This window comes from Lynx canadensis, chromosome F2 (genome assembly GCF_007474595.2).
Source record: "Lynx canadensis isolate LIC74 chromosome F2, mLynCan4.pri.v2, whole genome shotgun sequence".
NCBI lineage: Eukaryota > Metazoa > Chordata > Mammalia > Carnivora > Felidae > Lynx > Lynx canadensis.
In genome coordinates this window covers 57833526-57861077 of record NC_044320.2, presented here as the reverse complement: position 1 = coordinate 57861077, position 27552 = coordinate 57833526, and positions in this window count along the sequence as shown.

Here is a 27552-nt window from a genome sequence, read left to right as displayed (position 1 = left end):
TTTCTCCTATTGTTAAAATGTTACATCACCATAGTACAATCTGTCACAAGTAATAAACCAATATTGGCCCATGGCGATTAACTAAATTCCATACTTTATTCATGTTTTATTACTTTTTCCCTAAAGTCCTTTTTCTGTTCTATGATATTATCTAGGACCCCACATTACATTTAGTCACCATGTCTTCTTAGCCTCCTTTGGACTGTGAAATTTCTCATATTTTTTTTTGATTGATGACCTTTAAAGTATTGAAGAATATTGGCCAGTTATTTTGTAGTACATCTTTCAGTTGGGGTTTGTCAATGTTTTTCTCATGATTAGACTGAGGTGATGAGTTTTAAGAGGATGATATGATCATATCATATTAAAGGTACATGCCATCAACAGACTTATCCCTGGTTATGTAACTGTGCTCAATGGGCCAAGTATCTGTTTGTCCTGTTTCTCTACTGTAAAATGACTGTGTTCCCTCTTTCATTCTCTAATCTTTGAAATAAGTCACTCAGCACAACTCACACTGAAGAGGTGGAAAGATAAGCTCTACCTCCCTATGAAGGAAGTATCTACATAAATTATTTGGAATTTTTCTCTATGGGAGATTTGTCTCTTGTCCTTTATTTTAAAAATATTATTCACTCATGTAATAATTTCAGTATTGACTCATAGGTATTCACTTTATACTTAAGCAATAACCCAATACTACATTAGATATTTTGTTGCTCAAAATATTCTGGCTTTGCCATTGGGAGCTCATTCAGGTTATCTTTGTGTCCCTTTGACATGTCCCAATCCTTTTGGAGTTTTCAGTGCCTGCTTCTTTATTTTAAGACACTACGAGATGTCCTAGGCTCACTTGTGTATTCCCTGGCCCATCTCTTGACACAGCCTTTTCTCCAAGGACCCCTGGTTCCTTTTATTGTCAAATTGTATTAGAACTAAGATCTGGACACTAGGTTTGCCCATTCTTACTGAGTGTCATCGCTTCTATGTCCTCACAGTGGACGGAGGTAGGAAATACATGTAGATATTAACTCATGTATGCATACACATATATAGTTATTTCTGTATCTACATGGCTGAATTTATATTAAGCTAAACATGAGGTCATACTGATATCTTTGACTCCAGTGCAACACAACCTGTTTCATTCTAGCCTTTTCCTCTTGCCTATCTGCACCTCTCTCTCCAAAAGTGAGAAGCCTGCCTTCTACCATTTACCATCCACTTAATTGATTCTAGTATCCACGTACAGCAGTGTCAGAATTGTTAACCCATACCCGCAGGAGAAACAACTCTGCCAACTAGAAAACAGAGTGTATGTGTAGTGCCTTTTGTCTTTAGTCTCACAGTTTGCCGTCAAAACACTGCTTTCCAAAGTTACTCAAGTCGGAACTCGTTTCCCCACCCCCTCAGTAATGGACACCGTGTTAAGATGCTAAGTCTGTGGTAATTTGTTACACAGCAGGAGAAAACGAATAGATCTATATCCTGAAAAGTTTTTGTTGGCTAGTTTTGAGATCTCATGGGTCCAAGAGCACTTCAGAATCATTCCAACTTAATATAATTTCTTTGCCCCCACCCCAGATCGGACACTTTGAAGTCCACCTCCTACTTCAGCTGCTGTTCTAACCAGTCCACTGGGCCTCTCCGTGCAACTGTTGGTGAGTGTGTGGTCCACCAGCTCTTGATGGTCTCTCCACACCCAATAATATGGGGGGTTAAAGAGATACCTTCCCACATGCGTATGCTGTTAAATTCCAGTGGCTTTTGATTTCTCTCTTATTCCTCTGTTCTATAGATTCTTGAGGAGTTTCAAAAATATACTATTACCTGAGCCACTTTTTCCATATTTTTGGTTGTTTTTTTCATCCAAAACATTTACTTATTTATTTATTTTTAGTTATGTGTTAATTAACTGGAATTTAATTTTTTAATGTTTATTTTAGAGAGAGACAGAGCACAAGCGGGGAAGGGACAGAGAGAGAGGGAGACACAGAATCCGAAGCAGGCTGCAGGCTCTGAGCTGTCAGCACAGAGCGCGACACGGGGCTTGAACCCACCAGCCGAGAGTTCATGACCTCAGCTGAAATCTGACGCTCAATCGACTGAGCCACCTAGGCGCCCCCTAACTTCAATTTAAATAATTTTTTTTTTTAAAAAGGCAATATGGAAAGACCAAAGCTGTTCCCCTACATTAATCTCCTTCAGGTTATCAGGTACAGGACTTGTCGGCTGCAGAAATTCTTGCCAGGATGTGACGCAGACTGTCACATCTGTTTCTTACTATTTGGTGTAGACAAAGGCACGGTGGTAGGCCTACCCATTTATCATCATTCTTTCATTTCCTTATTTGCCAACTCGACTGTGCCAACGTGTCAGAAATGGATAAAGCTTAACATAATTGTAATATATCAAGAAATATATTAATAAATATTTTTTAGAGTTAAAAAAGGATTTATTTATTTATTATTTATTTATTTTAGGTGTAGGAGCACTCCAAGTGTTTTTTCACAGAACGAAAGGGGAAGGAGTCTCTAAAACTCTTCTTTTCTTATGTAAAGGGGTAACTTTCAAATTAGAGTCTAAGTTGAAAATTCGTTCTCCTCCATTCCACGAAAATGGCTGCTATGTGACTTCCTGTGTAAGATTATTAAGTGTCCTTCCAACAATATTTGTTGTCAACTGTTGGGCTTAAAAGGGACTTTTGTCATCATCAACATGATGACGAGAAATAACCGAGGTCCACGAAAGATTGCAAAAATTCCGCAGTTAAATTACAGAGACGGAATTAGCAACTTAGCAACCAGCTTAGCAACATAACTACACTCAGCACACGCTGCAGCCTCTCTACATCATGCTGAGTTTCTTCTGTTTTCCAGTGAGGGTAGGATTGTTGCCCTGAAGAGGCATCCAATGGTTTTAGGAAAATAAGTAAGTATTCCGGAGAGTGGAATTTCACAAGCAAAGGCAAAGGAATGTGGCACATCGGAGCATTTTGTTATTCTGCTTACGTAGTATTTTGATCATTTTTTTACTATGATCATTTAACTTATGCCTAGGACAGTAATTCTCATTCTTGTGTATGGATCATTTTAAGATCTTTTTGACATTCTGGTCCATTAAATTTTAAGTGGTACATAAGAGTTTATATTTCTAATTTTCTAGCAAGCCCTCAGGTGATGCCGCATTGAATAGCAAGGGCCTAGAAGACTTATTAAGGATCCAAGTAGCTATGCATCTCCTAATTTTAAAGAACACTTTGATATATATATTATTATTATTTATATATATATATATTATATATTATATATCATACACACTATATATATGCAAACACACACACACACACATATATTATATATGCAAACTCTAATACATATATATGGAGAGACAGAGAGACAGAGTGAGAGAGATTTTCATGAGATTTAATAGGATTTATGTCCTAAAAATGTTAAGAACCATTAGTCTACATGATAGGGTTCAAATTCCCTAGGATAAAATGTAAATTCCTACATAACATTCCTCATTGTATTTTCTTTAAGTGTCCTTTAAGTTGCTTGCAGTCTAGCTATGCTCAGGACTTATCATAAAGTTGAAAATCATATATGATTCTTAATAGTTCCCACTTCGAGTAGAATTAGAATCTCCTCTTGTTCTCATAAATCACTTTCAGATACCTGCATTCATTCTTCAGCTAACATTTATGATCAACTTTATTTGTATGTTATATTTTGTACCAAGTCTTAGGGATATAGAGATATGCAATGATCTCTACCTGTGACATTACTGTAATTATTTGTTAAAAGATACTTCACTTAGTAAAGTGTTCTCCTTGAACGTTTACCAAGTGTTGGTTCGTTAAATAATAGAAAAAAGAAAGAAAGAAAGAGAGAGATGGGGGGAAGGGGAAGAAGAGAGAGAGAGAGAGAGAGGAATCGGATGAAGGAACGGAGAGAGGAAAGGAAAAGAGTAGGTGGTTTTTGAGAAACCATGCGGCCGGTATGAAAGGGCTGGTTGGAAAGTCTGAGAACTATGAAGCACAGCGCTGGTAGTTAGGAACCAGCCTATTGGAACTGCAGCTATTATGTATGAAAGATCATGAGATATGTTACTTTAAAATATTTTTTGAAAGTGATGACCCATAGAATCAGAAATATATCTAACGGAAAATCTTATGGGGAACCATCACAGCATTGTGTTTTTATCTCTGGCATACACATTCCCTGTTAATAGTACAAGAACTATTTAGAATAAAAGCTAATACTGATCTTTTTCCAAATTTCTGGTTTAGAAAGATCATAGGATAATCCAATTGGATAGACAGGTAGTAGACAAGAAAACACACAGTCAGGATGGTCGTGTGAGACTGTCCCTCATTTATTGGTACAAAGCATTATTTGGTTTTCTCAGAAACATCTGCTCACTAGGTTTAAAGGTTATCAGACAGAATTCACAAATATTGGCTTACAATTTGTAAGGGTTATTTCCATGATAGTTGGTATTTGGGGGAGTTGTTGCTGCCAGACATATTCCTTTGTCACGAGGGTCCTCAGACAGCTCCGAAAAATAGAGGCGCAGTGGGAGAAGCTGGCAAAAAAATTTGCCATTTGATTCACAAAACTCTACCACTGGGAGATGTCCCTTTGCTTTGAGAATCCCTGTGGTATGTATTGCATGAAGTCAACTAAAAATAAATAATTACTGCACTGTTAGAAACCATGTGAAAAGTTTGATGAAATGCAGATTGACGAATAAAAGCAAATAGCAATACCTAAAATAATTTACCAAGAGCTTACAAAATAATTCACCAGATACATGTCTAGACATCTGAAGTTTCACCTAGTGAAAGGGCTGTAGAGAATATTCCTTGCCCACCTCACTGTGTTTAATTCCCTTTTACTCATTGTGCCAAGGTCTGGCCTCATCAGATGCATGCTATTCCTGGTGAATTGAAAAGAAGTTGTACAGATACCTGGCCATTATTAATCACTGCCTCTATTGTCAAAAGCTATTTCCCGATATTTTATCTCATTCCATCTAAAAATTATTCTGATGTATTTATGGTTGGCTCTTCTTTTGTACTACAATTTGGCATATGAAAATGGTGCTCTACAAATCAGACAGTAGTGAAAGTAATAATTTGTCCACACAAATTAGACTCTGATGTACTACTATTCTCCAATGTCTCTCATATTCGCCTTTGTATTTCCAACCACTGTGGATTTTTTTTTTTTAGATGTGCAAAGAAAATTGCAGCTATTTAAAATAACCTAGAGAGGGAGAACTGTAGGCAATATCCTAACTACCTTAGCCCTTTACATTTCAGCACGCTTGTTGCCAAGGAAACCACTTGGGACTTTAGGGAAATTTGTGGATATTTAAAATGGATTGTGCCCGTACATAGATAGACACTTGCACAATTCACATTGCAGAATAAAAAGCTTCCAGTCTTGCAATATTAAGCCTGGAATTTCAAGGACTGAAGATGGGAAATAACAAAATGCAAAGGTTTATTCACTTATATGCCAAAGAATGTGCTGTATATAGTATTTCAGATTATTTGGCTAGGCTGTTAAAAAAAAAAAAGTAAAATCTAGCCGGAAGAGTAAAGAGTGCAATATAAACCTTATAAACATTACATTTTCATTTGTATTTGTGATTTGCAAGTTGAACACTGCATCAGCATTTTAACAATTAACTCCCAAGATATATTTCAGTTTTTAAAATCTAAAAAGGAAAGCAAATGCATTCCTTGCTGGCGCCCTGTTGGAAATTGGCTGAATTTTACATAAATGTAAACATGAATCTTTCCTCACCATACTGTGAGCAAAGTGCAGAGATTAGAGGAGGATAAAGAGAGGTTAACGTATCAAAATCCCCAAACTAGTTTTTCGGTTTTTCCGTGTTTGTGTCTGTCCTCTTATTCTTTATTCTTTTATAAATTTCTGCTGAAGATGTGCTGTTTCTAGTGAGACAACCAGCTGCAGAGTAGAAAGCAGATGGACAAAATGACTTGCAAATATTACCTTCACATATTCGCGGGGTTTAATTTTGAACCTATACTCAGATTCTTACTCTCCCTAGATATGCAGGTTGAATAGACCATACCCTCCATGTACTCTCATCACAAGGGAGATTGGGCTTTACCCTGTGTATTTAAGGAATACCTCAGTCCCCGCTTATGCATCTTTTTATTTTTTAATATTTATTTATTTTTGAGAGAGCACACGTTGGGGAGGGGTAGAGAGAGAGAAGGACAGAAGGTCACAAGCAGGCTCTGCATTGTCTGCACAGAATCCCATGTGGAGCTCTAACCCACGAGCCATGAGATCATGATCTGAGCTGAAGTTGGATGTTCAAGTGACAGAGCCACCCAGGTGCCCCCAGCTATGCATCTTAATGGACTCTAGAACATCCGTGCAAGAGGTCTGCAAAGCAGCAGATCTCTGTTCAGACAATGTATGTGCTTTGTTTTAACAAAGATTTAACTGAGGTATGGTGACATAGGAGTTTCTACCTTCCATAGTTCCAGAGTGTGAATAATGAAAATCTGTGGTCAGAAGTAAAGGATAAGATGCAACTCAAAAATAAACAGTGTGCAAACCTCCTAATAATTTAATGTTTTGAGGTATTGCAATTTCCATCACTTTTATTCTTGGACATGTGTTTCCAATGAAAAAGTAGACAATTATACAAACATCACTTTCATATACTAGCTGAAGATTCATAATGAGTCCAGGTGGTTAACCACTTTCCTGGTCCAAATCGCTTCTAAGATGGTTAAAATGATACAAAAATTGGAGGGACGATGCATCCATACCAGAAGTTAATAAAAGGTATTATTTAACTGAAAATAACACAGAGGAATTCAGCTAGATATTTTTTTAGATAGAGTTCAACTGAAAAAATTTTAATGAGTAAAAACAGAATGACAATGCAGAAAGACAAGAGATAACTATTTGGACCCAGCAGAAGCAGCTTAATTGATAGGGGCACAGCACTAGATACAAGGTTGACCTATGGGAAAGGCAGAGAGCCTTGGGATTTTTTTCTCTTTTTCTCCGGGACAAAGAACATTAGAAAGAAGTTCCCTGGGGATGCCTAGGGCACCTCCAAATAAAAACAAAATTAGTGGGCATCCACACCTGCCCCCCACCCATACGTCTGGGCTTTTCTCTGCATTAGCGGGCTTTCCACCAGATACAACAGGCACCGACGTCACTTGGACAGTGAGAAAGAAAAGGTTAGGATACCCCCTCAATTTTGGAAAGATGTTGGTTATTGATAATATCTCATCATCCAAGGTTGGGTGAAAACAACACCATAGCACGTAGCTTAAAAAAGATTATAGCTAAAGAGGAGGTGAGCACAGCACCTCAAAATCAAAGAACAAAACTACTTTCAAAATAAAATAAATACTACAGCACAAAGAAGCAGATTTTAGAAAGTGTCTGCTTTGTCTTGCAGTAAAAAGAGAAAGAAATGAACACCGTGAAACAAGAGATGAAAGATGAGAGGATAAGACAATAGACAGAGATATAAAAAGGAGCGAGCTGGGAGCCAGACAGCAGAGCAGAAGGAGCTGAACGAGATAAGGAAAAAAATGAAAGGAAACGAAAGATACAATAACTAATTTTAAAACTGCTTTGAAAGCAGTAAAGAATCCATACTGTACAAACGGAATCAAGGAGGCGAAAGCTGAAATTTTGAGCCGCTTAAAGTATTTATTATTTGGCAACAATAAATTGCTCACGGTTTCACTAAATTTTAAAAATCACAAATATTAGGGTAACCTGGGGGGGTGGTGAGAAATGAAGATTACATCAGAAGTTGATATATGTTTTAAAAATCTAATAAGTAAATTTAAAAATAATCACTTAAGTAAAAACAACACAAAAGTTTGATACCATTGGGAAGCTCCTAAACAGTATTAAGTAAAAAAGAAAGTACATTAGATACATAAATTTAAAAAGCTAAAAAATGAGCGAGGGGAAATAAACAGATACATAAGAAAATAAGAAGGGAATGCCTAAGCCAATAATTTTGAAAAGCTTACTGAAATACATAATGTTCTAGGAAATATATAAACTAAAAAAAAAAAAAAATCCCAAAGTTCAATGATTTTAAATGGACAATTATCATAAAACATATTTAGTAATCAATATTCCAGATTTCCTAAGGAGAGTTTTCAGATGCATTTGGTATTATAATTTCTTTCAAATTTACAAGAAACAAATAATTGTCTCCTAGAAATAGTTCCAGGGCATAGGAAAGGAAGAAAGCCATGCTAGCTTGCTTCTAGAAGATAACATAACCCTTCAGCAAAACCTGACATAAAAACTAAAGACAGAACTCATTTAAGACTTAAAAACAAAAAGAATATTGTTAATGAAATACTAGCAAAACAAATCCAGAATGTTATTAATCAAAAAATATAAACAGGGGCGCCTGGGTGGCGCAGTCGGTTAAGCGTCCGACTTCAGCCAGGTCACGATCTCGCGGTCCGGGAGTTCGAGCCCCGCGTCAGGCTCTGGGCTGATGGCTCAGAGCCTGGAGCCTGTTTCCGATTCTGTGTCTCCCTCTCTCTCTGCCCCTCCCCTGTTCATGCTCTGTCTCTGTCTGTCCCAAAAATAAATAAACGTTGAAAAAAAAAATTAAAAAAAAAAAAATATAAACATATCCAGGTAGGTCTGTTCTAGTAAGATTATGAAGAATCGGTATTAGAAAGCCCTATTAATGTGTAGTCATATATAAGAAGCAACAAAAATTATATAATCATCATAGTTGCTTAAAAGATATTTAATAATATTAAATATTCATTCCTGGGATAAAAGTGGTTTCAGCTAACAACAACAACAAAAAAACCCAGAATCTTCCTTAATATAAAAATTATATAAAGCCCTAATGGTGCAGCAATGTCACTTCTCCCTCAAATTATCTGCAGATTCAGCTGAATCCTAATTAGAATCCCAACAAGCAATTGTGTAACGATGTGTTTGTGTGTGTGTGTGTGTGTGTGTGTGTGTGTGTATAAATGGACAAGCTGAAACTAAGGTGTATATGAACCCGCCAATATGGAAGAACGAAGTTTGTGATTTTATATTAATGGGACTCAAACTAATATAAACCTATAGTAAAAAGATAGTGTGGTATTTGCAAAAAGATAGACAAATAAAATAAGAGAATGGAATGTGGGATCCAGAAGGTGGGGGAAGAATGATTGAAGTCAAAAAGGAGTTAGGAGCCAAAGCTTCTAGGGTATCGTGAGCCCTTGCAAGGACTTTGCCTTTACTCTGAAGGAGACTGGAAGTCAATGGAGTACTCTGAAGTGACAAAATCTTATTCATATTTTGAAATGATCACTCTGGCCATTGTGCTAAGAACAAATGGTAAAGAAGACAGAGATGAGACAAGGGAGAATGATTTGAAGGCTAGCATAGGGGCACCTGGGTGGCTCAGTTGGTCAAGGGACCAACTTCCGCTCGGGTCATGATCTTGTGGTTCATGAGTTCGAGCCCCATGTCGGGCTCTGTGTTGACAGCTCAGAGCATGGAGCTTAACTTCAGATTCGGTGTCTCCCTCTCTCTCTGCCCCTCTCCCATTCATGTTCTGTCTCTCTCTCAAAAATAAATAAACATTAAAAATTTTTTGATGGATAGCATAATAATTTAAGCAGGGGATCGTGTTGGCTTGCACCATTGGATTTGGTAAGAGGTAGATTCTGAATTCATTTGGAAGGATTTGCTGATGGATTGGGTAATGTGAGAGAGAAATCAAGGGTCACTCCAAAGTTTAGATCCTAAGATAGAAGACTAAGCAAATGGTAAATTACCGAACTGGGAAATATTGTGGGAAAAATTTTGAGTAGGGAATCAGGAATTCCTTTTTAGATAAAATAAGTTTGAAATGTCTATTAGATATATCCAAGTGAAGATGTCAGTGAAAAGCTATTGGATATCTGAATCTGGGGTTCAAGAGAGATGTATAAATTGGAAGTCATTTAGTGTATACTTATGTTTAACCTCATGGTAGAGCGTCTCACCTAGGGAGTAAGAAATGTGTGGAGTTGTCCCTGGGTCACTTCATAACTGGAGTTAGTACCCATTCTGACAAAGATCACTTCTGCCTCAGGGAGAACGAAGACTTGTAATTGGCCATTGGTTTTGGCAACATGGAGAGCAGTTACTTGGACAAATGTGTGTTGGTGTAGTGATGGGAGCTAAGGAGTGACTTGTGAGAGTTTAAGAAAAAAGTAGGTTTGAAAGTAGATCTTATTATTAGATGATATTAATGCATACATTTAATTTTCTGGGTGTAAAAAAAGCATGTGGTTTTGTAACAGAATATCTTTGTTCTCAGGTGACATAGGCTGATGCATTAAGGTGCAAAAAGTCATGATGTCTGCAACTGAGATTCAAAATATTCAGGGGAAAAATACATCTCGTGGGATAGATAAAGAAAATGTGGCAAAAGAAAATAAGAGAAAAAAAATTAGGGACAACAGCAAGCTTTTCTTTGAAGGAATTTGATGTAAAGCAGTGGAAAGGAAGAAGAGATGGATGGAAAGGGATGGTCAAGAGAAGATCTTTATATATGAGTGACATAACAACATGTTAGACTCCTGGGAATAATCCAGAAAGTGGAAAAACTTGACGATGCAATGAGTGAGGTATAGTTGCTAAAGCAATGTAACTAGGGAGACTAGATGTGATGGAATCTAGTGCACCAGGAGAGGCATTAGCCTAATTTTTATTTTCTTCTTGTATTTCTCCATACTTTCTAGATTACCTATGATATATATATATATATATATATATATATATATGGTATATATATATGAGATATATATATATATATATATGTACGATATATATATATATTTTTGTGTATATTTTCACCTTCTGTAATGCATTTAAAAGTGGAAGCAGCATTGAACTAACTTTTTTAAAAGTGAAAACAAAAGTAAAAAAGATCTAATAGCAAAATATGAAAAAACACCAAATAATATATCATGAAAGTATTTCATGCAAGGTGAAAACATGTCGAGAATGCATTAGATAACGTGCTTTGTGGATAGAGGAGAGACAGGGAGAGGAGGGGTCTGCAAACCCCTCACCTATGAGGCACACCCAGCCCTCTGCCTGTTTCTGTAAAGTCGCAGGAACACCACTGCTCTCATTCGCTTACGTATTGGTTATGGCCGCTTTCACACCAAAGTGGCAGAGGTGAGAATGTGTGCACCAGAAAGCCTAAAATATTGCTACTTGGCACTTTATGGAAAAGAGTTTGTGAACGATAGAACCTTGCTATTCAAAATGTAGTCTCCAGACTGACAGCATTAGCACCACCAGCTGTGGATAAGAAATGCAGGATATCTGGCTCCACCCCAGACTTACTGAGTCAGAATATTTCATATTAACACACCTCCCAAGTGATTCAAATGCACATTAAAGTTATAGAAGCTCTTACGTGGAGTGCATCCTGAGATAGAGAATATACTTTCCTCTTGTGCTCAGGTAAAGAGACCTGAGTTCTTTGTCAGCCCTACCACCAATATTCTTTAAAGTTTCAGTGTATCATGCATTAATATCAGATATGATTTTTAACTTCTTTTTATTTATTTTTTATTTTTTTATTTTTTATTTTATTTTATTTTATTTTAATTTTTTTTAACATTTATTTATTTTTGAGACAGAGAGAGACAGAGCATGAACGGGGGAGGGGCAGAGAGAGAGGGAGACACAGAATCTGAAACAGGCTCCAGGCTCCAAGCGGTCAGCACAGAGCCCGACGCGGGGCTAGAACTCACGGACCGCAAGATCATGACCTGAGCCGAAGTCGGACGCTCAACCGACCGAGCCACCCAGGCGCCCCTTTTAACTTCTTTTTAATGTTTATTTATTTTTGAGACAGAGAGAGACAGAGCATGAACGGGGGAGGGTCAGAGAGAGAGGGAGACACAGAATCTGAAGCAGGCTCCAGGCTCCAAGCTGTCAGCACAGAGCCCCACGCGGGGCTCTAACTCTCTAGCTGTGAGATCATGACCTGAGCTGAAGTCGGCGCTCAACCAACTGAGCCACCCAGTAGTCCCTTATTTTTAAAACTTCTTATTATTCTGTCTGTAACACATTTTGGATCATTAGTGGATGAAAACCTCAACAGAAAGATGCCCTGAAGTGGTAACTTTCCTAAGGTTGTTGGTTATAGGAAGATTTCATAACACTTGCGACCCAGATTGAGCCAGTGAGTGTTTTCCAACCTTAACTGCTCCAGCTTCTAGGCTTCGCAAATTCACCAGGCTGAGTTCCAGAATCAAAATTTCAACCGCTATCATCACATTCGGATGGTCTATCCTGAACCCTGTCCCCTCAAACACAGACAAAACACAAAGTATGCAGTATTCCAGCCAATGAGCTGTAGTTGAAAAGGCAAAACCAGAACCTGAACAGGTCCATCCAAATCAGTTTTTAATTATCCAATGGGAAGTCAAGACTACCACCTTTATTTGATTTCAGAATGTGATGTACAATGTCATAGCAAATTTACTTTCTTCATTATATTCTTGAAGGTCCTATTTTAATTGCCTCATTGTATGGAGTACACACTAATTGGAAGGTTTAGAGAGATGCAAAACAGTAGATTATTCCTATACATAAGTAATTAAATTTAAAACAAATATTTATTGAGCTCTACACAGGACAAAGTAGTGACAACAATTTAAGAATCCTCAAAGGATTAACTAAAAGTTACCAGATTTATCTGATACGTGAGAAAATTCAATTTTTTTCCACACCCTGTTTAACTACAAGAGCACAAGAAAATGTAAACTTTATTTAGTATATTTCAGTACCTTGGAGTTGTGAAATTTTGTTAAACAACTGGAGTAAATCAGGTATTTTTAGGTCAAAATAATAATTTAGAGTATTGACTTTTTATATCTTGCAAATGAAATTTGAAAAGTAAAATTATATATACATAATAATATATTATATATATTTTACCTTGGGTAGGGAAGAGCGGCATGGCTGAAACATGGATGTGTCTCTAAAGATACATAGCATTAAAACATAAAGAAAACTTTAATACCTAAAATAAAAATGTTCTATTTAAAACCAGTTTTGTCACATGTTTAATTTTAATTTATAGGTAATTTAGCAATAGCTCTATTTTTATTTCTAAAGTTTAATAATAAACTTGAAAAAAAACAGTTAAGTTTTATTAAACAAGTTAGATTGAAAAATTATGTTTCACATTGTCTAGAGTTCCTTGGGTTTTTTGGGTTTTTTTTTTTTTTTGTATTTTAATTAGCCATTTTCAGGTTATGTTTCACTTTATTTTCTTTTCAATTGATTTCTATGAGGGCTTTGTATTTTTTAATATAATTTAAATATCAAAAAAATATTGAATAAAAAGTTAGTGAATTTGTGACATATTTAAACTTAATCTAGGTCCAGGTGGGAAAACCACAAAACTGAAGTGTCAGCTTGGCAACTCATATTTTTCTGAGGTACATAGAATTTGAAATGTTAAACCAGTTTCAACAAAGATTTATATGGCAGCCATTGATTCATGGGAATTTTGGAAAAGGAGAATTTCAATTTTTATTTATGATTCATTCATTCATAATCTCATAATGTTCTATGTCCTAGGCACCATCCGTGAACCCAGGACAAGTGTATCACCTTGTTAGAACTTGTCTTCTAGTGAGTACCAAATGCGGGTATTGATACCACCAAATAAATACATCAGCTCTATTGAAGCTAAGAGTGAACAGCACTATGAAGGTAGTGAAGTGGAAGTCAAATTTGAGCAGTGGCATGAATTATGTGGATGAGAGATCCAGTAGATTGCCTAAGGAAAGACATTTCCTGGCATAGAGCAGACAAGAAGAAATGGCCCTAGATCGGGCATGAGCTTGGTATGTTTGAGGAATGATGAAAAGCTTTATAACTACGATAAGTGAAGGGGGCAATAGGAGAAAATAAGGTCAGAGAAACAGGCAAGACTCAGATCATATCAGACTCTATATAAGATTTCTCAGTTGAATTTCACATGTAATTGAGATGCATTGGAGAGTTACACATAAAATAATTTGATGTGTATTTTTAAAATCTGCTCTGGCTTCTTGTACAGAATAGATGGTGGGGTGTGAAACTATTCACTGGGATAAGAGTAAGAGAGTGGGTGCCATTGTTCAGACAAGAAAGAACAGGCTGAGAAGTAGTTGGACTCTATGGTGTGAAGATATTGATGGTGAGACAGAGGCTATGGGGTTGGAACAGAATTAGGGAGAAGGTCCGGGCATTTCACCTGACAGCTAGAGAGAGAAGAGTTCCATTTAGTGAGATTGGGGAAAATTAGGACTAAGTTTGAGGTAGAAAATCAAAATTTCTATTTCAAACATGTTCTGTTGAGATCTCATTACTCCTCAAGTGAGTCTACAATTTTAGAACTCTGGGATAAGAGCTGAGGTGAACCAAGTCATCAAGAGTATAAACTGAGAAGAGAAACAATCTGAGGCCTGAGCCATGAGAAAGGGGACAGACTTAGCAAAGTGACAGCAAATATGTGACACAGGAAGTAAACTATAGAGGTGACTTGAAAACATAGTGAGTGAAAGGAAAGTTAAAAAAAAAAAAAAAACACCTCTCTCAAGAAGAAAGAGATCAAACTGTCAAATGTTGCTGAGGTTGAACAATGTGAGCCCAGCAAGATGAATATTAGATTTGGCAAGTGGATGTCATGAGTGACCTTGAAAAGAAAAGTTTCTGCAGAGCAAAGGGGCACATTCCTGATGGAAATGTGTAAAAGAGAGAATGAGGGATTTCCATTTCTAGTCATATGGTTGACTAGATTTTGCAGAAAAACACTTCCTAGAGCAGAGCACCTGAAAAAGCTGCCTAAAATATAAGACACATCTCTTTTTAAACATGGCTGAGCTGTCAGTAAAGTGAGAGAAGCAATACAAAGCAAGAAACAATAAAGAATTATGATTACAAAGAAGTATACCCCAAGAGCTCTGCTCATCCTGGAAGCCTGAGTATGGGTTTAATGGCCTACAAGCATTAGGAGATGAAAGCAAAGTCTTAAGGCCTATGCAACTTGTAAATCAGATTAGAGACCTATAAAGCCAAGATACTCTCAATGGATAGATCAGAAAAAACATTCACTCCAAAGAGAAAGATTTGTTTTATTTTGAACTCGGTCGTTTACCTGCATCTTCAGGGGAAAGAGTGTGTTTTAAGTCCTATGCAGAACACTTGTATTATGTTAGGTAGAAGTATGACTTCATTATTGTCATATTTATTTGGAGATTAAATGCAGATTAAGGAGATAGATACAGGTACCAAACTTACAACGGGTGAATTTGCAGTGGTTAATTTTGTGTGTCAAACTGGCTAGGCTAAGGTACCCAGATAATTGGTCTTATGTTATGGATGTTTCTGTGAAGGTGTTTTCTGGATGAGATTAACATTTAAATCGGTGGACTCTGAGTAAAGTGGATTATTCTCCATACTGTGGGTAGATGCCATCAATCAGTTGAAGGCTTCAAGAATAAAAGAGATCTTCCCTGAGCAAGAAGGAATTCTGCCTCCAGACCACCTTTGGACTCAGGATGCAACATCAGCTCTTCCAGGGGCTTCTCCAGACTGCTGGCATTCCCTACAGATGGATAGATAGATAGATAGATAGATAGATAGATAGATAGAATGATAGATGATAGATAGATAGAGCTAGATGATAGGTAGATAGATACCTATAGATAGATAGATAGATAGATATAGATATAGATAAAAGAGGGAGAGAGAGAGAGAGAGAGAGAGAGAGAGAATGAGTAGTCCAGTAGATTATCTAAGAAGGAAAGTTTCCTGACATAGTTGGAAGGGCCCCTAGATTGGGGATGGGCTTGGAATGTTTCAGAAAGAGTGAAAATCTTTATAACCTTATGAACTTGTGAAGTCTGAGGAATAGTAAAAGCTTTTCCATTTGTTTGTGTATATACATATACATCTTATTGATTCTGTCTCTGGAGAACCTTGAATAATATAATACTAACATTTATAAGAAGTCAAAAATTCCAAGATAAAAATATATCCACATTGTAATAAATCTACAAATCTCCTAAGACAAAATGATAAAACAATAATAATAGTAATCATAATAGTAATAATAATAATGTTTCAAAATGTTTAGAAAAAAATTCCTACAAATGAACAATAGAGTGACAACTAACTTCTCAAAGGCAATAAGGAAGGAAAATGATAACAAATATTATTTCCAAATAAATAGTAAATATAAATCAATAAGCAAAATGTCTTGAGAGTCCTCAAAAAATAGCAGAAGACACAGTACTTTATAGTTCAAAATTATAATTTGAGGAAAGAAAATAGAGCCATTAGAAGAGACAGAGAGAGAGAGAAAAAAAAAAAGATTCTGAATGAGTTTACTACCAACGGACCTTCAATGTCTGAAAATCCAAGGGATATACTTCAGGAGGGAAAGTGGGGATGGGGATGATCAGGGAAGGAAATTTGTAAAATGTTAGAAAAAAGTAATTGTAAACTTGCCAGTAACCCCAAATATACCTGATTAAACCATAACAATGATACCTAATTTGTGAACTTAAAAATTTAAGACAGAACAAAGAATTTTGACAGCCTCAGCAAATGAATCAGAAGGGAGTTGGTAATAAAAACAAAACCACTTTTCAAGAAGACAGTAAAAATGTTGATGAGTATATTAATTTAAACATGCACACAAAAATTTCTAAGAAGACAAGAGCATGTACATTTCCAAGCAGCAGAGAAATGAAAAAGAATGAGAAACGAGAGAAAAGGAGAAACAGAAAGCACAAAGTAAGCTGATGAGAATGAATCCAAGCATAGCAGTAATTACAATCAATTTAAAGGAACAAAATTCTTCAACTGAAAGATGTAAAAATAAGCAAACCCAACAATATGCTGTGGACAAGAAAAATATTTTCAAAATCAGGATTCATAAAAAATAAAAATTAAAAGATAAGGAGTGCCTGGGTGTGTCAGTTGGTTAAGCGTCCGACTTCGGCTCAGGTCATGATCTCATGGTTCATGAGTTTGAGCCCCACATTGGGGTCTCTGCTATTAGCACAGAGCCTGCTTCTGATCCTCTGCCCCCTCTCCCTGACCCTCCCCGTCTGATTCTCTCTCTCTCTCTCTCTCTCTCTGTCTCAAAAATAAATAAAAACATTGAAAAAAGAAAATTAAAAGATAAAAATTAAAAGTCTGGGCACAATTAAGGGATGAAACACACAGTAATTGGAATAAGGAAAGTTTAATATAATGAAACATTATGATAAAGCAGTAACTATAAAAATGTAACGAGAACTCGAAGAGTCCCAAGGACAGAAAGAGAATACACAAGAAAGGGCTGATTTGGAAGGGGAAAGAACACCTCCAGGCTGGATATCAGACCTCATTGCAGAAGGTGTGGGTGCAGCCCGGGACAGCCCAGGAGATTTGCTGGATTTCCATTTCATTTATCCCTAAGCACTAATGGAGCCCAAAAAGTCACAAAGTCTCAGGGGCGCAATTGTGACTGTGTAGCTAGCAGATGATTTTGCCCACATTGAGCCTACATTATAATGTTTGGCTCCCCACTGGAATAACAATGTAACACTCCAGAATCCATATTCTCATACTGAAGACCAAACCAAATCAAACAAAAAAAAATCCCTTATTCTCCCATTTAGTTTAAACACTACAATTTGTCTAATTTTCACTGAATCAATTTTCGCTCTTGAAACACCTCTGCTTCTCTTCTGTAAATCATTTCTAACATTGTTTGTATGTCTTTAGTGCATTGAACCTAATAAAACACACAAAAGACTATTTTCATCATGTCCATTCTTATAAGATTTGTCTTTTAATGTGTTTGAAGTACACTAACCTTTGTATCCAATCAGTCCCTTCCAAACCTACTTTGTTCTAGGGTTTGTACTTTTTTTTTTCCTCCTATTCCATCCTGCTATATACATATAATCTTAATTGCAGAATTCTTGTTTTTTCCATTAATGGAAATACTAAGTAGAACAACTCTTAAGACATTTGATGTGGGAGGACATTCTTAAATTAGCATCCATGCTGGCCCAAGTGATTCTAAGCTTTTACCTTTGGGTTCAGCCCTCAAACCATGTAGATGAACTAAGAACACAATGAAAAATACTCCAGAGGTGCTCTGGGTAATTAGAATGTCACAGGCAGGGGTTGGGGGTGGGGGTTTGAATTGAAAGCCTTCCTAATATCAATCTCTTTCACTTCTTTTAAGCCCCTTTGCCTATATAACCTGTCTGTGAGATATGTTCTTTATAAAACTATGTATTATATCCCACTCTTGTAGGTGATCACTAGATTGCATGCTAATTATTCTGTTGCCTTCAGAGAAATCCACAGAGAAATTGCCTATCTGTGATTTACAGAATCAACCTTCCTTCCTTAAACAGAACAAAACAACAAAAATGGAAAACAACAATCTCTTCCATAATCCTTCCATAAGTTATCAGAAGAATGAACTTTTATTATCTCCTACCATCTAAGTAATTTTTATTTTAAGCTACGGCAGTTTAGATCTATGACTTTCTGTATTTTTGTGGGGTAATTTTTTAAAACCACTTAAGTCAGAAAATGGAATATACATATGCAGATATATGTATATACATATACATATTTGTATGTTTGTTTTTTTTTTTTTTCTGAAACAAAATAAAAAAGTAGCAACCGGGTATTTACTCCCTGCCAATGCCAAGAATTGTACTACATGATTCACATATGTTAACCTTAATCCCTTTGACAGTGTATATAAGTATTATCATACTCATTTTATAGTGAGGAAATGGAAGTTCATACCATTTCATTTTATAGCGAAAAAACGGAAGTTCATGAAAGTAAAGAAACGTGTGAGTGAGAGACCTCTAGTCTCAAGCTTTCTCTCTCCAGGTTCCATGCTCATATTATTCTGTTACTAATTTTTCCTCACACTTTTTTTTTTATCACGTTCACTTAAAATATAAGAGGAATGCTTGAATTTTTGTCATAACTTCAACATTAATTGTACATACACAGATCTTTATATGCTTTTATTTTTTTAATCCTTTTATTCCTAAACTCAAAACACATAAAATATTCTTGAGAACCTATTTATTTATTTTTTAGAATATGTTATGAAGAGGAATAGTGCCTTCAAGGAACACTCATCAGCATTTTGTAAAAAACACCCTAAGTAAAGGTAATTCATGTGACTGACTGACCTGCATTTTCTCTGAGCCTCAGTTTCCTCTTCTATCCATGAGAGGAGGTGGCCTTCCTAATCTGAATCCATTTTAGCTCCAGGGTTCTGTATTGTTTTGTCCTTACTTCGTTTAGACCAGTGAGTCATTTCATTATAGTCATAAAAGCTGATTAGTTTGGCTTGATCTAGTCCGTCCAACCACTACATATGGACGTATATGTAGATACAGCCGGATGGAGGGGATACGAATAACTGACAGCAGTACGGGACCTTTATGTGGATCTTTGCCTTTCACACAGCATGTGGGCAAGTGGGGAAGGTGTACTTTTCATTTGATCAGTCCAGAGCACAGCTATGTTTGGTGCTCTCATTGCTCTACTTAAAATTCTCTTATGTTTTTGTCAAAAAGTGACCTGTTCTATTTTATATATGAAAGCTCCACCATTAAAGAATATGAGGTAGCAAATATCTTTACTGAAGCACTGTTGGCAGCTGAAATCACTGACAACTTCCTGGCTGTGATTCATAATCTATATTGGTGCCTTTGAGACAGCAGGCTATTGATTTTTCCCTGTCTATAATCCAAGACCATATACAGAGCTTGTTAGACATCTGTGGGAATATAAACTGAGTTTTGGTACAAGTTAGGAAGGTTCTCTTAGCGGGGCATGCAGTTTTTGTCTTAGAGAAAATCTTTACACAACTGTAATCTTGGTGAACTTTGTAAAACAAACTATTCCATTGAAGCTAGGTTGCAGGCTTGGGGTAGAGAACATTGTTGAGTTTTGTTGTTGTTCTTGCTGCTGTTGTTGTTATTTTTGTTTCGTTTTGTTTGATTTTTGCTTTTGGTTTGGTTTGTCTAGAATTTAAATAATTTTCTCTGGTAATTACTGCACTACCTATTAAATAACAATCGGGTTTTTGCTCTTCATTATATCTGAAGATAGTTTTTATTTGGTGAGACTTATTAGGATAGATTTCAAGTACTTCAGGGAGATACATGCAGGGCATAGATCTAAATAAAACTGTTAAAAGGGGAACCAGGTGGCTCAGTTGGCTAAGCGTCCGACTTTGGCTCAGGTGACTTCTTGCCTTTTGTGGGTTGGAGCCCCGCTTTCAGGCTCTGTGCTGACAGCTCAAAGCCTGGAGCCTGCTTCAGATTCTGTGTGTCACTCCCTCTCTCTCTGTCCCTCCCCCACTCACTTTCTGTCGCTCTCTCTCGCTCTCTCTCAAAAATAAAGAAACTTTTAAAGAATTTTTTTAAAAAAACAAAATAGTCAAATGGAATCAACTATAAAGCAATTTCTAAAGAAATGAATAAGATTTATACATGTCAAAAGTCTTCTTAGCTGTGAAAATTCTGTAACTATTTCTAAATCATTGCATATTTATCTGACCAAGAAATAAATACAAATGGCTATTTTTTTTTTCCAAGTAGACATCTCAGAGAGAAAAAAGAAAAGTATGGATTTTTCCCTGAGGTGGTAAATAATGCTTATCTAATCTTTCCACTTTAGAAGGAGAAGCCAGGGGCGCCTGGGTGGCGCAGTCCGTTTAAGCGGTCCGACTTCAGCCAGGTCACGATCTCGCGGTCCGTGAGTTCGAGCCCCGCGTCGGGCTCTGGGCTGATGGCTCAGAGCCTGGAGCCTGTTTCCGATTCTGTGTCTCCCTCTCTCTCTGCCCCTCCCCTGTTCATGCTCTGTCTCTCTCTGTCCCGAAAATAAACAAACGTTGAAAAAAAAAAATTTTTAGAAGGAGAAGCCATATTACAAAGTCAAAATATACATATTTCAGTATAGAAACTGAAGAACAAAATGGTATTTAATGTATACGTATTAAAATGTTAGGCACACTTACAAACTAATAGTGTTCCAAATGCATAATTTCTGGATAAAATTCACCTAAAATGTGCTGTCTGCACTTCTTATGTATTATTCATTCTAATTTTTATTTTCTGTTGTTGATTTTATTTTAATAAAAATAACATCTGATATTTACAAATAATACTTCATGTATGTGCCAAGAACTCTATTAAGTGTTTCCTCTAAGTTACTCACAATAATCCTGACATGGAAATAATAATACCATTATATTAATATAATATGATATTATTAATGTAACATATTATATTTACATAATATATTAATATAGCAATGTATAATATATTAATACAATAATAATGTTATAATAATAATATTATTATCCCCATTTCAAGTGTAGACACTTTGGCACAGAGATGCTAAATTGCTTATCCAAAGTCACACAACCAGTAAAGACTGGAGCCAAGATTCAGACTAAGGCAGTAAAATCAAGAGCTTATATTCTTAAACTCTGCTTGTCTAACTTATCTTACAGTATTCTGCGCTACTTGAAGGTAAGGATTTTTATTAATTCAACTTCGCATAACCTGTGGTATCTACCATATTACCTCATACATTCATAATCAATAATCGTAATCAGTAAATACAACATTTCAATATTAATATAAATTGAATCTCAGAGTAAATATGTAGGAAAAGGAAAATTAACTAAAAGAATAAGTCATATTTGGTTCCTGTTCAGGTCACTACTTTAGTGAATTGATACATAGCACTTAGAATAGTGTTTCTCACTTTCTTTAAGCAATGCTATATTCCAATCAAGCCTTCCATCTCAAGTCACCTAGCTTTTACAAATCCACTAAATTATGATATATTTTTTTGAAGTTTGAATGAGAATAGTGGGAATTGTGTTCCAAATATAACTTAAAATATATGTCATTCTTATCCCTCTGGCTGAGAATCACTTATGTACTTTCTCAACATATACCTCCTCATATGTATGCTTGCTTACTTTTACAAATGTATTTATGAGTTTTTTTATAAGTATATTAATTATCTGTTGAAGAATAATAACTTGCAAAACATCGTAATGCCTAATTACTTATTTTATGTTAAAAAATGTAAATGCAGTAAACTAGAAAGAAAAAAAAAAACCTAGCAGGCAATTGAAATTCATCAAAAAGTTGAATAGAACAAACAGACCTTAACTAAAAAGACAGTTCCCCTAAGACATAAAAAAGAAAAAAAAAGAAAAAAAAAAAAAAAAAAAAAAAAAAAAAAAAAAAAAAAAAAAAAAAAAAAAAAAAAAAAAAAAAAAAAAAAAAAAAAAAAAAGAAAAAGGTAAAACCAGGGGAGGAATAACAACAACAATAAAATTGCACTGAGGCAGAAAGAAAATGAATACTTCCAATTAAAGCCAATTTCTGAAAATTATTCACCACAAGAACCAGAAAAAATAATTTTAGAAAACTATTTTAAAACTCTCCATGGGACTTAGGAAAACTCAGCGAAACAGATGTGTGAAGCTATAAGAAGAGAGTGAATTCCGATGAAAAGACCAATTGATGACATGAAGAGGAAGAAGCAAGAGGTTAAAAGTGTATATTTGAATAAACTTAAAATGCAGAAGCAGAATTAAATTTTAATTTAAGGGGCTCCTGTGTGGCTCAGTCGGCTAAGCATCCGACTCTTGGTTTGGCTCTGGTCAATGATCTCATGGTTAGTGGGTTCGAGCCTTGGTTCTCTCCCTTTCTCTCCACCTCCCTCTCCTTTTTCCTCTTTCTCTTAAAATAAATAATACACTTAAAAATTCTTAATTAAAAAATCTAATTTGAGTCAATGAAGAATGAATTGGTATGTAAAATAAATTATAGTGATAAAATATATATAAACAAAAAGACATAAAATTGAAAAACATTAGTAAAATACATATCTCAAAACATATGAAATTATAACAGTGACATAAGAATAAATGGAAATGTGAACTAAACTGAATGACCATAAAGATATTGACAATAAGAACTAAAGATACCAGGCTACCATGGTTTTATAGGTGAATGTTAAAATTGTCGAGAAATAAATAATCCCTATTTTATGGGTTGCAACAGAATCAATTATAGCAATTAGAATTCTTAGAATGAGGTTGGAAAAAAAGGCATGGTGAAACAGTTCTTATGCCAGAAAGAGAAGAAAGGTTCCACATCAGAAAACTGTGATTCATTATCATAATGAATTCAGAACAAAAATCCTATATGTGTAAAACACTGCATTTATCACAAAATACTATATGCATAGTAAAATACTAAGTATTCTATAACCTTAACATCTATTTATAAAGTTAAAAAAAATAAAGTTTGGTAAACTTTCAAAACATTTATGATTTTAAAATATCACAACACATGAAGAGTATAAGAAATGCATGCTAATTTCCTCAAGGTCGTCCCACCAATCCTTGTGGCAAACATACTTAACGAACAAAATTTAGCCACATTCCGTTAGGATGAGAATGAAGACAATGGACAACACTCTGACTACTCTGTTATTATAGCACAGGAGATCCTGTCCCACATATTAATGACAGAAATAGAGAGGGTTCAAGAGTGGAATTAAAAATGAGACACAGTGGGACACTGGGGTGGCTCAGTTGGTTGAGCTTTTGGCTCAGATCGTGATCTCCGGGTTTGGTTGAGGGATCCAGCCTCACACTGGGATCTGGGCAGACAGCACGGAGCCTGCTTGGGATTCTCTCTCTCTCTGTCCCCCTCCCTGGTTGCACACATGCCCATGCTCTCTCTCTCGCTCAAAATAAATAAATAATAAATAAATAAATAAATATTAAAAATATGAGACTCAGTTGCTTGGGATACGTGATAAGTCGATGTGAAAGGCATAAGCTGCTGATTCCTTCTCTGAACTCTGGAGAAACTATTAAGAGAAATATGGATCCAAGGAAACAACAACAGCAAATTACAAATCTCTGTAACTAGCACGTGTGGAACCGGGACCAGAGTGGTTAGAGTTGCTGAAGACAGCCATGACGTTTGCATAATGCACAAACTCCAGAGAACACTATTCACAAGCTATGGTGTACAAGATGTCTCCTAACCTTTATGTAACCCAGAAGCCTCCAGAGGGGGTTGTGACTGGGAACAGAGGCTGAACGACAATGTTCCCGGAGTATGAACCGGAGAGAAGCAATTTGATTTTTTTCTTGTTCTTCACCCACCGTTGCCTATGCCAGTACTCTCCTGCTCCACTCCTGAAGCAATACATAGTAATGGCTCATTGTTCTTGTGCAGCTATCTAGATCAGAGCAGTGCAAAAATGTACCTGAGTGAGAAGCTGGGCAAAATCACTGTATTTCCTGGGCATCACTCCTTCACCCTCTTCACTCTAGTCAGTCAAGGCTGGTGAAAAACAGACTGCTCTCATAGTATTGCTTCCCTTTTGGGGATGTGAGGGCGAGGTGGTGGGTGCGTGAAAAGACTGATTAACTGGAATTCTTGTTGTGCCTGAGCGTCTCCACACTAGAGATCAACCCTTTCCATCTGTGTGCATCAGACTAGGGTGTGGCCTTCCAACTTCCCCAAACATTTTCTAGGACAAAGATGGTTCCAGCCCACAAAAATCTATTTCCACAAGCCAAAATAAGGACACACATCATCTGAAGCAGAAGTATTGAAAGAGGGACCAAGAATATAAAATAGGTTTAATGATTTACTGTAATCAATATGAAACGATATTAGCAAACAACAAATCATAAAAAATATCAACCTTTAGCTATGAAAACGAGATATTGAAATATTAGGCAGTTGATATAAAGAGTCCAAGTTGTTCTATTTGCAGATGATATGAATGTTTACTTACAAAATCCAGGAGAATCAATGAACTAATAAAACAAATATGAGATTTCAGTACGGTTGTCAGATACAAGATCAACTACAAAATTAACCATCTAGAAATTATAACAGATAATAGGATTCTCTGAAACTAACCTAACCACAAATGCACATGTCCTTTGTGATGAATCTTTTAAGACTATTAAGGAACAATAAAGAAGAACTAAATAATGAAAAGAGACATGGACGTTCATGGATGGCAAAACATAACATAACGTAGATGTCAATTTACCTAATTAATCTATAAATGCAAGTAAATTATAATAAAACCCCCAGGAGGACTCTTGGCATTACTTAATAAACCAATTCCAAAATTTATATGGAAGAACAAGTTTCATTCATAAATAAGGCAATTAAAAACCTTATACAGAGATAACTTGCCTTATTGGATATCAAGACATATAAAAAATTTAAAATAGTAAAAAATGAGTGAGCTGTTTGTGTTGGAAAGAAAGTACATCATTGAAAGGGGAATGAATAAAGAGGTACAAACTTCCAGTTATAAAATAAGTCTCAGGGGTGAAAGGTATAGCATAAGGAATATAGCCAATTAATATTGTAATAACTTTGTGTGGTGACAGATGGTAATTACATTTATTATGGTGACCCATTTGTAATGTATATTATTGTTGATTCACTATTTTTTTTACACCCGAAGCTAATATAGTATTGTATGTAATTATACTTCCATGAAAATTAATGAAAGAAGAAGAATAGGGAAAAAAGAAGAATGGGTAGGTATTATATGACAAATTAAGAAGAAACATATGAATTACTTAATTGATGATGTGGGGAAAACTGGTTTCACACTAAAAAACTAAAGATGTCTATACTTACACAATGTAAAAAATGATTTCACGTGAATTAAAGACTTCTATATAAACAAGATAAGTAGAGGAAAATATCTTTCTGACCATGGAATAGGAAAATATTTAAAAAATTTTTTGATGCTTTTATTATTTTGAGACAGAGAAGCTCGATCTGGGGAGGGGCAGAGAGAGAGAGGGAAACAGGAACCGAAGAGGGCTCCGCACTGACAGCAGAGAGCCGACACAGGGCTTGAACTCACCAGTGATGAGATCACAACCTGAGCTGAAGTCAGACGCTTAGCTGACTGAGCTACCCAGGCGCCCTGGAAACTATTTTTTAATCAAAACTCAGAAACCACAAACTAATAGAGTAAATTTATTACCCCTTTTCAAACACTGGAAGTCAGTGAAAACTTTGATTATGGATAGATTAACGAACAGGGAAAAGAAGGAAATGATTTTTTTGCAATGTCTGAAACTTATAGGAATTAATAGGAAACTATGCAGTGAGCTCTGTCTATAAACAAGAAAAATAGAAAAAGTCAGATTGAAAACAAAAGAACCACAACAACAACAAGCAAACACTGGTTGAAGTATATAACATAATCCAAATGGATAATTTCTTTTTTTAAAATTTATTTATTATTATTATTATTATATTATTAGAGAGAGAGAGAGGAGAACACAAGCTGGGGAGAGGGCAGAGAGAGAGAAAGAGAATCTTAAGCAGGTTCCATGCTAAGCCTGGAGCCTGATACAGGACTAGATCCCACGACCCTGGGATCATGAGCCTGAGTTGAAATCAAGAGTGGGGTGCTCAACCAAACTGAGCCACCAGGTGCCTCCAAGTAATTTTCTTGTAACATAAAGTAGTAAAACAATGTTACTAGTAACCAGGAAGGGATGGGTAGAGGATAGGGAAACCAGTGAGATCACAGCTTTTATCCACCCGATTTGAAGAAACAAAGGGAAATCTCTGGAGAACTATTGAAAATCTGAGGTGCAAGAGCCCTCATAATCTGGTCGTGGCAGTATGAATTGGTGCATTTTGGAAAGGAGTCTGCAATACTTAATGAATTTAAGTACATTTACATCCTAAACCTAGCTAAACTGACCCTAATATACATTCCCCCAGAAATAGTGGTGTGTTATGGTAACAATGGATTTGATAACTAGGACTTGAAGATCATCTAGATGACTAAATAACTAAAATATAGAATGTAATATCCCTGGCATGAGCATATAACGGAATAATTTTCATCAATCAGAGTTAATAAACTCTTCTCACATATAGTGATATGATGCCTCTCAGAAACATGACATTGAATGGAGAAATGGAATAAAATTATACCAAAACCCCACTTCAATATTTTTAGTACTCAAGCAAACAACACTGTTTTATAAGAATACACATATAAATATAAATAAATGCTTGAGTAGATGTTGATGAGCTACAGTAGATGGATCAGAATGTATATAGGAAAAAAAGAAAAATAATAACAAAGGAAAAGAAGAACTTTCGATTAACAGAATATCATTGTGTCATGAATAAGGAATATGATTAACTTGACCTACACATCTGAGTTCCAAGAAAAAAATAAAATGAATGAAATGAGAGACAAACTTGAGACTCCTTCAAATTAAAGAGAAAACAAAAGTAAGGGCATAGAATATAACCAACATAAAAGATAAAAATAAAATAGGTATGCTTATAGAAACTTTTTTTTAATTTTATAGAAAAAAATAATAAAGGTATAATTG